This window comes from Gavialis gangeticus, unplaced genomic scaffold (genome assembly GCF_001723915.1).
Source record: "Gavialis gangeticus isolate Ggan-Ray unplaced genomic scaffold, GavGan_comp1, whole genome shotgun sequence".
Taxonomy (NCBI): domain Eukaryota; kingdom Metazoa; phylum Chordata; order Crocodylia; family Gavialidae; genus Gavialis; species Gavialis gangeticus.
This window is the reverse complement of record NW_017729024.1, coordinates 23,178,052-23,185,382: the sequence shown is the minus strand read 5'-3', so window position 1 is coordinate 23,185,382 and position 7,331 is coordinate 23,178,052. Positions and strand designations below refer to the sequence as shown.

The following is a 7,331-nucleotide window of genomic DNA, read 5'->3' as shown; positions in this document are numbered from 1 at the left end:
AAATGGCTGGCAGAACTTCAGGGAGTGAGGGGCTGCTTAGGGGCCCCCAGCCCTACACACTGGGGATTGGGGCAGCAGGTAGGAAGTGAGGGCACTAGGTTGGGACTGGCCACCCATGTTTACAAAGGGGTCTTAGGGCAGCCCTTAGCCGCCTATCTTTTTTGTACTGTTACCTGATGAGACTGGCAGTCTCAGACCCTGACGTGCAAATTAAAACCATATAGTAACCAGCTATAAACCTACAGGCAGTCCTGGACTTACAACTTTTTGAGTTACAATGTTTCACACTTACAACGTTTATAAATTGACACCCTGTTTCAACATTGACATCAGTTTTGACTTTACAAGGCTTGATCTGATGCGATGCCACACCAGCGAACAAGTTTGCTGTGTTGCCTGTGTCCCTGGAGAACATCTGTCCAAACTTCCTTGGATGCTTTCTTTAGGAAAGCAGCCAAAACTCCTGAGAAGACTCCAGCCAAGAGCCCTTCAAAAAGTCCAGCAGTCACCTCAAAACAGTCCTTCCAAATCAGTATGATTCCTAGTTACAATATAACTACGTTAATGTAGCTGTGTTACTCATCTATAATTGATTGAGTACAACATTCTAGGTTATTTTTGGTGAAAATAGGGTATTGTGCCTTGGTTCAGGAGCCAGCCCCCCATTTATAACATTGTTTCCTATGGGGAAAAAAGGTTCCGAGGTGCAACGGTTTGAGTTAAGGGGCAGGTTTCAGGAACCAATTGTGTTCTAGGTCCGAGGACTGCCTGTATTGCGTATTTTCCAGCTCTAACTTTATAGGTTTTGATGGCTTGATAGTTGCTTTGCTGAATAAGCTACTTAACTGCATCCTGCACGCAAGATGTAGAGAGGGGGCTTAAGATGTCACTTCAGCGCAGGGGGTAGAAAATGCGCAGTCACTAAGGCGTCAGCCCGCCGGGAGGGGCAGGGGCAGGCCCCAGCCCGCGTATGTTGCTGTCGTAAGGACACAAACATTTGGACCCGGGGGCTGGGGCCCCGCGGCTGTGAGCGAAGGCAGGGGCGGCACCCGCATCAAAGCACCCCTCCCCTCCCCGCTGCACAGTGTCAGCAGCGCCCCACCCCTCCGAGCCCGAAGGCGGCTGGGGGAGGAGCCCGCTTCAAGCCCCGCCCCTGGGGAGGGTGAGGACGAGCAGTGGAGCAGTCCCTGCCAGCCGAGGAACGCCGAGACGGCGCATGCGTGCGGGGAGCCCCGCCCCGGGAGCGCAAACAAGCGACTGAGCCGAGCCGGACAGGGCCTCGGGAGCCGGGTCGGGCTGAGCGGAGCGGAGGTAGGTAGGCTTGGCTTGGCTGCCCCTGGCACTGGGGCTGTGGGTGCTCCCGGCCGCCTCCGCGGGGCCTCGGGCTCCTCGCCGCCTGGGCAGACGAGCGAACGTCCCTGGGCTCCGGCCGCGTCTCCCCCCTAAAGGGGGCTGCGGGGCGGGGAAGGGGGGACCTAGCAGTGACGGGGCTTAGCCTAGGGGCCCTGCAGGAGGGGCTGGGTCGTCCCCGGGACCCTGGGCGATGCTCGCTGCCGACCTGGGTTGGCGTGGGCTTCATCTCAGTTTGCTCCCCCGAGTGCAGCAGGCGAAGAGCTGGGCTTCTCTCTCCCTGCCTGAGCTCTTGTGAGCTTGTTTGGTGCCCTGCATCCTCTGCAGGAGTCCCTTGGCAATAAGCATGGGAAAGCCTTCCCTGGGGCGCCCTGCCTTGGGGAGCTAGCGCCAAGATGCCTCTCGCCAGCACCTTCTTCTGGAAGAGCAGTTAGTGCAGCTGAAAAAGGCTCGGACAGCGTGTCACCACTGCCCCAAGGCTTGGGTCACTTGCAAGTTTTCTAGTGTGAATCTAGTAATATGGGACTCTTCATCCTTCTACAGATCGTGAGAGATGGGTGCCTGCAATCACAAGGAAATGTTTGTCTGTCCTAGCATGAGGAGTCGGTTAGTTCTCAAAATGGTTGAAGTAATCATTCTCTTGTGACTTGTTTTCCAAGGTTGAGTAATACAGATTGATGCAAAGAGCAATATGAGAGTGAGGTCTAAAAGGCTTAATTGTTCTGTCCGTCAGATGGATTCTGTGCATGCTGGACTGGCTACTGATGGTGCAGCTGTGCCACTGACGCCTTGGAATGGTAGCATTGAAAACCCATCATCTGTCATTCAGCATCTCCCCCATTGCATGGCTTTCTTGGTACCATAATCCTGTGAAACGTCTAAACTACTAGGAGTGAAGGAAACATGTTTAATATGTCCTTACACCTCAGATAATTTTTCTGGTAGAATAAGTGGGCCAAGGATGACGGGCCTTTATCTCAGACACAGCTTTACAGTTGGAGTTCTCTTTGTTGTGTTGTTTAAAGTCTTGTCGGTAGTAATAGTATGCTGTGGTTGGGGTATGGACACATGCATTTTCCATGCAGTATACTGCAGACAACACCAGATATTTTTTCCTGCTTGCCAAAGCACTTTTGAAAACATGGCTCGAATCCTGGATGTACTAGGGAATCCTTGAAAGGTTCTTCTCGAAACTCTGGATTGCTACCTCTGCCCATCTACTACAAAAAATAAAATCAGTTATAACTTAAAGTTGCTGTAGGTCTTTCAAATTAACATAGAGGACGATTTATAGCATATAAATGGTGGCTGCAGTCCTGTATGCACAGTACATGCTGATGATGGTTCCTCAAACACAAGCTTGAATTTAGCAAAATATTTGCTTTTATTTCTTTATGCAGCCTTTTTGTTTTTAAAAATGTAAAATACTGTTTCAGGAGGAGTTTCCTGATGCTTAGCCTTGTCACATGACTTGACTGAGGGTTACCTTATTGTACACACTACAACTTTTTAAGTTTTTGATTCTTATCTTGATTGAAGGGGAAAAGTCACCTGATTGTCTTCTCAAATTGTGCTAAACTGTTCAGTGATTTATACCATCTAAAGGCCAACTTAATTTTTTTCTATGAGATAACTTTGTACAAACTATTCTATCTTCACATACTTCCTGGTCATTGTATAGTACTAGCTGGCTTTGAAGTTAAATGTTGCTTGAAGATTTTTTTTTTTCTTTGCTACAGAAACACTTGAGTAAGCTAGTAAACCAAGAGCCAGTTCTAAATTCATAAATTACGTAAAAGCTTTGAAAGAGTCTAAAGTTTTATGATAGGTGTGTTTTAAAGTAGATCAAATGCTGACTTGGAAAGGTGATACGCACTTGTAGTAAGTTTTCCTGTAACACATTAACGAGCAGCATTCTTCGTGTTCATTTGCATATGCTGGGCACTCCATTTACAAAATTAACGGATTGATAACTGAAAGAAAGGCCTTCTTGATAACAATTGCACAGAAATCCTTGGGGTCAGTTTCCCACCCCCACCCCCTTTCTACTCAGTAAAATACTTACTTCTTTCTGGTTAATTGCCAGTCAAAGACAACTGAGTGCTAAGTCATTGTGAGCAAGATTTATGTGTATTTATCTACTTCTTGAAGTTACACTTTGCTATACATCCAGGCAGAAAAAACAGGGGATGTGTAAGCATTATCTGATTGTTAATTGTTGATATGTTGGGGTTCAGGATCAAGGCCTTGTTGTATTGGGCCTTGGGCAAATGCAGATGATATATCATAGCCAAGTGGTGTACCTCACCCCACTGCTGGGAATGTAAAGCTGTCTCTCTTACAGATCATTGCTTCTCATGCTTAAGCATGAGTTCAACATTTTTTCAGAGCTGCCTGCTGTAACTGCTTGAATGTGAATTTTGGGGCAGATAGTACATTAGGCAGGTAGTACATTAGAGACGTAAGTGGTTCAGAAAGGTATAAGTTTTCATGGAAGACAGTCTTCGTCTTCAGGAACCTTATGCCTCAGTGATCCAGTAAAATCTGTAAGGTGCTACTCTTGTCCTGTCTTCTGCCTGACTTCAGTCTAATGCAGCTAACTAATCCTCTGTACTCATGCTTGACTGAGCACACTTCCCGTTGTGGCCTCATCTTTTAAAAAACACTTCCACAGAGTACTGTTCTTGTAATTGACCTGTAAGCTGTGGAAGAAGTGGTTATTTGCTATTAGTGGGCATTTTGTCTCTTGCTTTGTGCATTTTGCGTAACTTCCAAGACTTCAGCCAATAAACTTTTAAGATCTTTTTTCTGAAGTTGTAGCATAGTTATTGATAGTATAAGAATGTGAGTGTTGTAATGGGCCAGACCAATGGTTCATCTAGCCCAATATCTTGTCTCTAACAGTGGTAGATAGGGGATACTTTAGAGGGGAGTACACATGAACAGGTTCTATCTAGAGTGATCTTTTCCCTGTCATACCCTCCCTGACTCTTGTTTACTGTCTATTAATGGATCTGTTGTCTATGAATTTATTGAGTCCCTTTGACTCTGACTGTACTATCTGTCTCTACAAGCTTTCAGTGAGGGATCTTGTTGAAAGTTTTGGAAAATCCAAATGTATTATGTCATCTGGATCCCCCTTGTCCGCATGCTTGTTAACATCCTCAAATAACTTGAATGGATTGGTCAGGCAGGATTTCACTTTACAAAACCCATGCTGACTCTTCCCCAGCATGTCATATTTTTCCATGTAGAATCACAGAAAATTACGGTTGGAATGGACCCCAGAAGGTCATCTAATCCAAGCCCCTTCTCAAAGCAAGACCATCCCCAGCTAGATCATCCTTGCCAAAGCTTTATCTACCTGGATCTTAAAAACCTCTAAGGACAGAGAGTCCACAGCCTCTCTGAACCTGTTCTAGTACTCTACTAGCCTCCTAGTAAGAGTTTTTCCTAATATCTAACCTTAACTTCCCTTGCTTCAATTTGAGACCAGTCCTCCTTATTCTGTCATCTGCCACCACTGAGAACAGTCTAGCTCCACCCCCTTTTTGGACCCCTTTCAGGTGGTTGAAGGCTGCTATTAAATCCCCTGTCTTCTCTTTTCCAGACTAAATAAACCCAGTTCCCTCAGTCTCTTCTCAGAAGTCATGTGTCTCAGCCCCCTAATTATTTTCGTTGCCCTTTGCTGGACTCTGTCCAATTTCTCCATATACTTTCTGTAGTGGGGGCCCAAAACTGAACACAGTACCCCTGATGTGGCCTCATCAGTGTTGAATAGAGGGAAATTACCAGCAGATCAAGGAAAGTGGTTATGTTCCTGCTATTGCAGTCCAGTATACTATTAGTCACCTTCTCAGCAAGTGTACACTGATGGCTCATATTCAGCTTATTGTCCACTGTATTGTCCCAGGTCATTTTTATAGAACTGCTGCTTAGCTAGTGTGTAACCAGTCTGTACCACTGCCTGGGATTGTGATTGCTGATTTTATTCTTTATTATAGATTCTGCCAGGTATGGAAGTAAGACTCACTGGTCTAGTTTCCAGGATCGCCTCTGGAACCCCTCTTGACAATAAGGTAACCTGCTAGTCTTCTGGCACAGAGGCTGTTTGTAATGATAGGTTTGCATATTATTGCCCGTAGTTCTTCAATTTCACATTTGAAGTCCTTCAGAACTCTTGTCTCAGTGCCCCATTAGTGGTTATCAGCTTGTTCTGAAACTTCTTCTAGTGTCGCTTCAGACTTATCTGCTAGGAGGAATTGATCTGGTATGGGAATTCCCCCAGTAGTTTCTGCAGCAAAAACATGCAAACAGTTCATTTAGCTTCTCTAGTATGCCTCTGCCATCTCGGAGTTCATTGTTTTATGCCCTGGTCATCTAATGGTTGTACTGGTTCTCTTGCTGGCTTCCTGTTTCTACTTATTTTAAAAAGCTCTTATTATTAACGTTAGCATCTTTAACAAGGTGTCCCTTTGAATTCTTTTTTTTACCTGCCTTATTTTGCTTTTATACTTGACCTACCAGAGTTTGTATTGCTTTGCTGTTTTCTTCATTTCATGACACCTTTAATTTTTTTGAAAGGGGCCTTTTGGCCTTTAATGGCCTCCTTAACCTTGCCATGAAACCATACAAAGTTATTGGACTGCTTGCTACCTTTCTAATTACAATATCCATTTTTCCTGAGCCTCTAATATAATATTTTTAAACAGCTTCCAGGCTGTCTGCAGGCCTCCTGTGTGTGTTTTTACTGTTCTTTTTAACTTCTTTTTAACTTCCTCATTTTTATGTAGTTTCTTTTCCTCATGTTGTATGTCAGTGGGAGAGAGTAAGCCAAAGAAATCCACCATGCTATGTTGTTTAAATGTTGTTGTTCTGGTCGCCATTGCAGAGTGGCTCATCTATGATACCTTTTGAACCTGGTCCTGTGTGTTATTCAGGATTGGGTTTAGAATTGCTTCCCTTGTGTGTTTCGGGATGTGTTTTTCTAGAAAGGAGTCATTTATTACACCCAGAAATTTTATCTCCACATCTTTTGGAGTATTATGACTTAATCCTAAATGAAATTTGAGATCATACAATCTAATATCCAGTAGATTTCATAGACATTAGGGCCAGAAGGGACCTCGGAAGATCATCGAGTCCAGCACCCCGCCCGAAGGGCAGGAAGTCAGCTGGTGTCATAGGATCCCAGCAAGAGAAGCATCCAAATTGCTCTTGAAGGTGTTCAATGTAGGTGCTTGAACCACCTCTTACGGCAGGCTATTCCAGACTTTGGGGGCTTGGACAGTAAAGAAATTCTTCCTTATGTCCAGCCTGAAATGGTCTTGTAGTAGTTCATAACTGTTCAACCTTGTCATCCTCTGGGGCGCTCTGGTGAACAAACATTCCCCCAGAAACTGGTGGTCCCCCTTGATAAACTTATAGGTGGCCATCAGATCACCCCTGAGTCTGTGCTTTTCCAGGCTAAAGACCCCTATGGCTCTCAGTCTGTTGTCGTAAGGTCTGTTTTCCTGACCTCTGATCATGCGCGTGGCTCTCCTCTGGACTCTCTCAAGCTTCTCCACATCCTTTTTGAGTTGTGGAGCCCAAAACTGAACACAGTACTCCAGCTGCGGCCTCACCAAGGCCGAGTACAAGGGGAGAATGACATCCTGGGATTTGCTTGAGAAGCATCTATGGATGCAAGCCAGCATTTTGGTCGCTTTACTAGCTGCAGCATCACATTGCAGGCTCATGTTCATCTTGTGGTCAATGATGACCCCCAAGTCTCTTTCTTCTGTAGAGCTAGCCAGTGTAGCACTGCCAAGCCTATAAGGATGCTGCAGGTTTTTCCTCCCAAGGGGAAGAACCTTACATTTTTTCAGTGTTAAACACCATCAGGTTCTCATCCGCCTGTTTGTAAGCCTGTCTAGGTCAGTCTGGATAGCCCTCCTGTCTTCTGGTGTGGATGCTTTGCCCCAAAGTTTGGTGTCATCAGC

General features: G+C 45.4%; 1 protein-coding gene across 2 annotated transcripts in view; it reads left to right on the top strand.

The window, feature by feature from the left end:
* Nucleotides 1–1,230: 1,230 nt before the first annotated feature.
* ZFYVE16 (zinc finger FYVE-type containing 16) overlaps nt 1,231–7,331 on the top strand; it is a 61,593-nt gene continuing 55,492 nt past the window's right edge. For both annotated transcript variants that reach the window (XM_019516953.1, XM_019516952.1), the window contains exon 1: nt 1,231–1,311. The gene's annotated coding sequence lies outside the window, so the exon portion shown is untranslated. The remainder of the gene's footprint in view (nt 1,312–7,331) is intronic.